This window comes from Palaemon carinicauda, chromosome 12 (genome assembly GCF_036898095.1).
Source record: "Palaemon carinicauda isolate YSFRI2023 chromosome 12, ASM3689809v2, whole genome shotgun sequence".
In the NCBI taxonomy this organism is placed as follows: Eukaryota; Metazoa; Arthropoda; class Malacostraca; order Decapoda; family Palaemonidae; genus Palaemon; species Palaemon carinicauda.
Window position 1 is genome coordinate 20,648,511 of NC_090736.1, and position 7,500 is coordinate 20,656,010.

Genomic DNA, 7,500 nt, shown 5'->3' on the forward strand with positions numbered 1-7,500 from the left:
CTTCAAGCATCCTAACTTGACATACACTGATAATTGAAATCTTTTGCCAATCATGTTACCTCTCTCTCTCTCTCTCTCTCTCTCTCTCTCTCTCTCTCTCTCTCTCTCTCTCTCTCTCTGTCATATGTATGTATATATATTATACTTATGTGTATATACAGGTAAATGCACGCACACATATATTCATATGTATATATATATATATATATATATATATATATATATATATATTTATATAAACAGAAAGAGAGAGAGAGAGAGAGAGAGAGAGAGAGAGAGAGAGAGAGAGAGAGAGAGATAACAAAATTAAAACTAAATGTGTTTCGCCTAAGATTTGACCTCCTCACAGCCTCACAACCTGGGAGAGGTGGCCACCTCCAGCCTTATCATGATACCGGAAGCGTCTGACCACGGGGCCACCCTGACGTGTCACGCCCACAACCCCAATCTGCCATCGATGGGCGTCTCTACCTCCTCTACCTTGCAGGTGTCGTGTAAGTATCGTTAGAAGCAGGTGATGGTGAAAATGTTTAGTTCTAATATGTTCGGTGTTTAGTGGTTATAAAGAAGTAATTATTATTATTATTATTATTATTATTATTATTATTATTATTATTATTATTATTATTATTATTATTATAGGTATACGCACACTGTTAACAAAACCCGTAATTTTAATCAGAGATTCTCCGTAAAAATATACTGCTCTCAGCCGTTGTTATATTTTACGAATTAGTGACCGTAATATCACGTCTTTATGTCAATATAACGGATTTTGAGCGAAACGAAAAATCTATTTTTGGGCTCAGGCCATGTCGTCCTGATGGAAGTTCCTAAAAGTTAACTTCCTAGGTATATTTGACTACAGTGATATTCCCAGATAATTTTACCTTAAGGTATCAAGAATTCTAACTCCTGAAGCAAATATTCCTAAATAATCTCACAGGGATATCGCATAATATCAGAGGACATATTCTTGACACGTCACATAGCTATCTTCACCCCGAACAGTATTAACGCTTCGAGGGGTTACAGTAACAAGAATCTGAAACGAGAATAAAAAGAGAGCCGCTCATAAGGCATCTCTCCTATTCCATTTCCAGTATGTATCTGATGAAGGCGGTAGCTCCCTCTTTATTCCTTGTAGCCATATATGAGGTGCTACAGATACTGTATTATAGGGAGGGGTCAATAAGCCCTTTTACAATAAAAGGAAGGGCGGGTCCATCAGGACGACATGGCTACCTTACCGAAAAATAGATTTTTCGCTTCGCTCAAAATCCATTTTTTGGGCTCAGGCCATGTCGTCCTGATGGAAGTTGACCATAGCATTACTGTATCTGTGGATTCTCAATCGGTGCCATACTCTCAAGAAAGTATTTTCCTGGTCCGTCTAGACCTAGAGACCTATGATGTTACCGTCATACATCATTTCATCTAAGCATGAACTATGTTAGTGCTTCCTGCCCCCTACAGGGAAGAGTCATACTAGACTCTGGAAAAAGTCTCGAGGAGTACATAATAACTATGGATGACAAAATGACACGCTTGTATAGTGGTCTCGCCCTATACATTATAAAGCAAAGTTTGTATAAGAGTCACCAATGTCAGTATGAATTTGTGACACCTTCCCCAAAGTGACTTCTCTTATTAACTATTGGATAACGGTTGTATCCGCATAGGAACAAATTTTGCATCTCTGCCACTATCCCGTTAGGGTATCACGTCAGCCCTTCTTAAGGAAGGGTTAAAGTGAGTGGACTTTTGTTTGAATCAGGGAACAATCTTAAAAGACACAACATGATAAAAATATCCATATTTTAATCTTAATGCTCAGTACATTTCTAATAAAATGAGTGTGGGCGAATAAGATGCAGGGTTCACTATGAACTAGTTTATTAAAATTTAGTAAACGTACATATCAGATCAACATTTATAAAATTTATAAAATGTGGATGATATGCATTAAAGCATAAAGAAAACAGTCAACAGAAAATATTGTTTCGTCTACCAGGAAACAGATTTGCCACTTCAATTGAATTATTAATAACAATGATAAATTCTGTATACTGTTTATTTACACTAGCGTAAGAAACGCTTGGCACAAGTGTCCGTCTTATGCTATAGTTCACCGACGTCAATGGAACAGTTTATAAGGACACTTTCGTGCCCTATCGCTCAATGTTTAGTAGCATACACTGACTACACACGCACCCTCTTAATTAATCGTCCCAAATTAATTACACTGTTCCTCGCAGATTTAAAAGAGAAGGTTAAAGAATTCTACCTGCTGTTACCACAGACCTCTTAAGTTTCTCCACTTGCTTCGCATAGTGCATAAAGAACACCTTGGATGACTACCAGTCGGTGTACGAACAAGGATGTTCAAAGTCCATATAATTAAAGAATTTTTATGGAAGAGGCAACTTTCCTCGGATCTCGACTAACGGGTGTACTGTCTGGATCCGTTCTGCGAATAACACGGGTGATTTCGCCCTTAGTTATAGATAACTTTGAACCCAGGGTTTCTCTTCTGAACAGCTGTCCTCCCCTAAAGTCTGAAGTTCTATGAATATAGACCTTTAGGCACGCCACTGGACATAGAGATGCATCTTCCTTCAGAGGGCAGATTCTCTAGGGACCCACCTGTTGGTGGGTAGCTTGTTCCTGGTAAGAAACGTTGGGTCTGGAAATAGATTCAGTTCTCCCTCCAAGAACTAGACGTGGCCTCCCTCTCTAGAGAGAGACACTATTTCACTAACTCTGGCCCCCAAAGCGAGTACAAGCATAAATATGACTTCAAATTCAAAACCTTCTAAGCGCATTCCTCCTTGTTCATTACTTATGCACAATAAAGAATCTTATCTAACGACCATGCAAAGGGTCTTTGGAGGCGCTGAAGGGCTAAGCCTAGCATGGGCCTTTGTAGGTCGACCTGTAAGGCATATGGTATCTGTCTTGTCAAGGCAGGCTTGAACAATAGAATTGTGTTGGCTGCTAAACCTTGTTCATGAAGGTGAATGAAGAATGATAAATAGGAATCTGTCAAGATTTCTTTTGGTTTCTTCGCCTTGACAAGGGATATCTGCTTCTTCCCTGAAGCCTCATAATGTCTTCTGGTTTCCTCCAAAAGTCTGAATTGACTTTTAACACCGAATCTTTTTCTCATCGTTAAGGAGAGAAAATAATGTGATGTAGGTTCCGTGTTTTCTGTGATGAAGCGAAGACAGTCGACTTCTGCACTCGCTGAGACAGGGATGGATCCAGTAGAGGTACGAATTTTAGTCGTAGTTCCAATGCCAGAGGGAACCACACGCTATTTGGTCACTTGTGGGCCACTATTGCTTCTTTCCCTTTGAAGGATCTCAGCTTATCGAGGACCTTCAAAAGGAGGTTGTGCGAAGGGAACAGATAAATACTGGACCATTTGTTCCAGTCTAGGGACATAGCGTCTACTGCCTCCGCTAGCGGATCCTCATATGGGGACACGTAACGATCTATTTTCTTGTTGTCTTTCGTCGCAAAGAGGTCTATCTGCAGCTCCCGGACTTGACTCGAGATGAAGGAGAACGATCATGCGTCAAGGGACCATTCTGACTCTATAGGTGTAAACCTTGATAGAGCATACGCTGTCATATTGCGGAACCCTTGAATGTGAACTGCTGACAGGTGCCATTTCTTCTTTTCCGCCAAACGGAATATGGCCTACATCACTTGGTTCATTTGAGGTGACCTCGACCCTTGTCGATTCAGGCATCTCATTATCACCTCGCTGTCTAGAACCAGTCTTATGTGGGTGGAGTGGCGAGGAGATACTTTCTTTAGTGTCAGAAGTACTGCCATGGCTTCTAGAAAGTTGATGTGAAATGACTTGAAAAGATTGGATCAAGCTCCTTGGATTCTCATCTGATGAGAGTGACCTCCCCAGCCTATCTTTGAAGAGTCTGTGTGGATAGTTACTGACGGGGGAGGAGGTAGAAGAAGTGTTGATTTCTTCAATTTTTTGGCATTGGACCACTGCTTGAGAAGCGTTCGCAGTCGAGTCGGTAGTGGTCTTATTAGATCTCTTCGGTCGTTTGATGCGTATTTTCTCCACACTCCTGTTGCATCCTTTAGCTGTGCTCTTAGCTCTGGATCTGTTATCGAAGCAAACTGTAGAGAGCCCAGCACTCTCTCCTGTTCGCGTCTTGATATCCGCTTTGATTTCAATAGTCTCTTGACAGATCCTGCTATTTCTTTCCTCTTCTTACCAGGAATGGAAAGTCGATGTGACTCCAAATTCCAGTGGATTCCCAACCAATTAAATTTTTGAGCTGGAGAAAGTCGAGACTTTTTGATGTTGATCTTGAATACCAGATGTTCCAGGAACTGGATCACTATCTTAGAAGCTTGCATGCATTCTGTCCTGGATGCTGCCCACACTAGCCAGTCGTCTAAGTAGGCTACTACTTGGACCCCCTTTAGGCGTAATTGATGGACGGCTGCGTTCGCGAGCTTCATGAAAATCCATGGGGCTATGTTTAGCCCGAAAGGCATGGCTCTGAAGGCGTAAAGTTTTCTATGTAACTTGAAGCCTAGGTAGGAGGAGAGGTGACGATTAATTGGAATGTGCCAAACAAGTCTATAGAGACAGTATATGCCCTTTTGGGCAGTAGGGTCCTTATGTGTTGAAGTTTGAGCATTCTGAACTTGTAGTTCACTATGAACTTGTTGAGTGGCGACAAGTCTAGAATGACTCTGAGTTTTTCTGAGTCCTTCTTTGGAACAAAAAAACAGCCTTCCTTGGAATTTTATGGACTTAACTTTCTGGATTACTCTTTTGTCTAGGAGCTCTCAGACATATTCTTCCAGAACGGGGGATGAGTGTTGGGAGAATTGAGGAAATTGAAGTGGAGGACTGCTCCAGCTCCAACCTAGTCCATTCTTTATTAGGCTGTGGGCCCAGGGATCGAAGGTCCAGCGATCCCTAAATAGCTGTAGTCTTCCTCCTACTGGAAGTATCTCACTTCTGCTGTTGTGGACCTGAGGCCTTGCCTACTTGACCGCGTCCTCCCCTGTATCCCCTTCCTCTTGAAGGGCGTCTAGAAGAACCTCTGGCTGTTTCTCTAGCTTTCGAACGAAAGGAAGAAGTCTGCCTTTCAAAGGCTGGGTTAAAAACTGGTGACTGTGTTGCCACTTGTTGAGGTACCAGCTGGTACGTGGTTGGAGGTTGTGCCACTATCTGAGGCACCGCGGTCACAGGAAGTTGTTGTTGTTGTTGCTGATGGTAGGGTTTAGCCGGCCGAGAGGATGGTCTAGGCCTTTTTGTCTTCTTCTTGGGTTGGGGACCCTCATCCGGAGAAGACTTTCTCTTAAGATCTAAACCCCACTTTTTGAGAAGGTTCCTATTCCCTGTGGGGGCCTTGTCTACTACCTCTTTAACCACTTTGTTGGGAAAGAGGTCTTTACCCCAGATACGAGAGGAGATCAGTTTCCTCGGTTCGTGCCTCACCGCAACCGAGGCGAACACGAACTCTCTACAGGCTCTCCTAGCTTTAATAAAGTTATAGAGATCCTTCGTAACTGTTGCCAGATGGGTTTTGGCCACTACCATGAACATGTCCTGGTTCTTGGGGTCACTTGCCATCGTTTCAAATGTCGTTTGCAATGACATCGATGTTGCAAGTCTTTCTTTCGTCTCTTGCTCTCTACGCAAGAGAACCTCCTTCAGTTCTGGAAGTTCCTCACCAAACTGACATTCAGCGACATCAGCTTCCAGCTTCCCGACTGAGAAGGTACGGTGTACGTCCTTCCAGTCTTCTTGGTCCAAGGGCAAGGTCAGAGATAACGGCTTGCACTCCTCCAAGGAGGGGCATGGTTTCCCTGCCTCTACTGCCTTTAAGGATGCCTTATATCCCTTTTCCATGAAGGGAAAGGCTCTGGTAGGCGAGGCCACAAAGGAGGGAAGCTTCTTACTCAAAGCTGGCACCTTTGAGTTAGTGAAGCCCCTCTCTTTCATCGAGCTTGCTAGTAACGCCTGAGCTTTACTATGGTAAAAAACTATGACCTCCTTTGGCTCCGTCTCCTCCTTTGAGGCTGGCTCCTTCCTAAGATGGACATAGCAGTCCGGATAAGAATCTTTGTTGGGCCAAAATTCCACCTCTTCCAGGGGAATTGCTCCCAACTTTTCTGAAATCAGGATCTTCCTGGTTGTCATTAGCATGTGTTCGGCATACCTCCAAGGATTGGTGTCCGAGCACAAAGGAAGATCCTTCACGTTGAGCCGCTTCTGGGGCCCACGTGATGCTGCATGTTTGTGTATCTCCAGTTTCAATGCAGCTTCCCTCTCATCATTCTTCCTTTGAATTTGTTGGATCATCTTAACAATGGAAGAAAGAGTCCTTCCCAGTTCATCTGGGATAGCAGACGATGTAGAGGGAACAGGTTCTGGGTCCGGAACCGATGTAACCGACACCTCGTCGATTTCTTCCTCTTCTACTTGAGGAGCCTGGGACAGCTCCTCCTCCTGAACTTCTCCTAGAAGGTCCTTCTCAGTAGAATCCGACACCTCCGACATCTTATCGTCCAATTGGATGTCTTGAAGGGCGGCCGAGACTTCAGAATCTACTGGATTCTGGGCAGTTAGTATCTCCACCTGAGGCTGAGGGATGATTGCATCAGCCGATGCTTTAGGGAAAAGGTAAGCCCTCATCTTCTCATTTGGAAGGTATGAGCCTGAGTTGTTTTTTTGAAAACCCCTCACCCAGGTTCGTAACTTTTCCCTGTCAGTATCCCTTGACTTCGTCGACTTATGGTCGTCAAAAGCCTCGGTAATCAGGTTAGAGCATACTGTACAAAACTGAAGGTCCCAATACCGGAGATCACCTCTGGAGGCTGCGCATGCTGCGTGCCTCCTGCAAAGCTGATGTCCACAGAAGTTCTTACTGCGGACATTACAGAACACACTCCCGCACTTCGGATGGTCCTCCTGTAAAGAGAAGAAAAATCCACGAGTATCAAGTGAAGGCTCTTCACTTATATTAAGACATGTAGCTTATATAGAAAAGCTATAAAAGAATGAAGGAAAGACACATACTTGTATTTCCTGTCCAGTCAATTGCTGAAACCTCCCAAGATATTAAAACTAAGGTCAATTCTATTCTAGAATACCTTATGTAATTTCCTAAACGGAAATTTAAGGTGTGGTTCACACCTTGAAATAAAGTTTTAATATACGGTCTAAAATTAATACAGGAAGAACTCATTTTCTATATATTGTACGGTGTCAACAAAAGGCTGTACAAGATAACATTAAGTATGTTGAAGAACTTTAGTGTTATCACAAACTCTGTACTGTAGTTTTACTAATGCAGTGTGTACTACACTACAAATACAGTAACTACTGTACATCGCATGCTGTTGTGCCGGCCAGCACGCGCCGGTACGCCGGCACGTACCGGACGGCATTTACACCAGTATAGTTCAAAGATATACTACCTTTAACTAATAAGCGGCAGGCCA

At 43.2% G+C, this 7,500-nt stretch overlaps 1 pseudogene; it reads left to right on the forward strand.

Annotated features, from left to right (window-relative positions):
- LOC137650720 (kin of IRRE-like protein 2) overlaps nucleotides 1-7,500 on the forward strand; it is a 160,961-nt pseudogene that overhangs the window by 108,891 nt on the left and 44,570 nt on the right.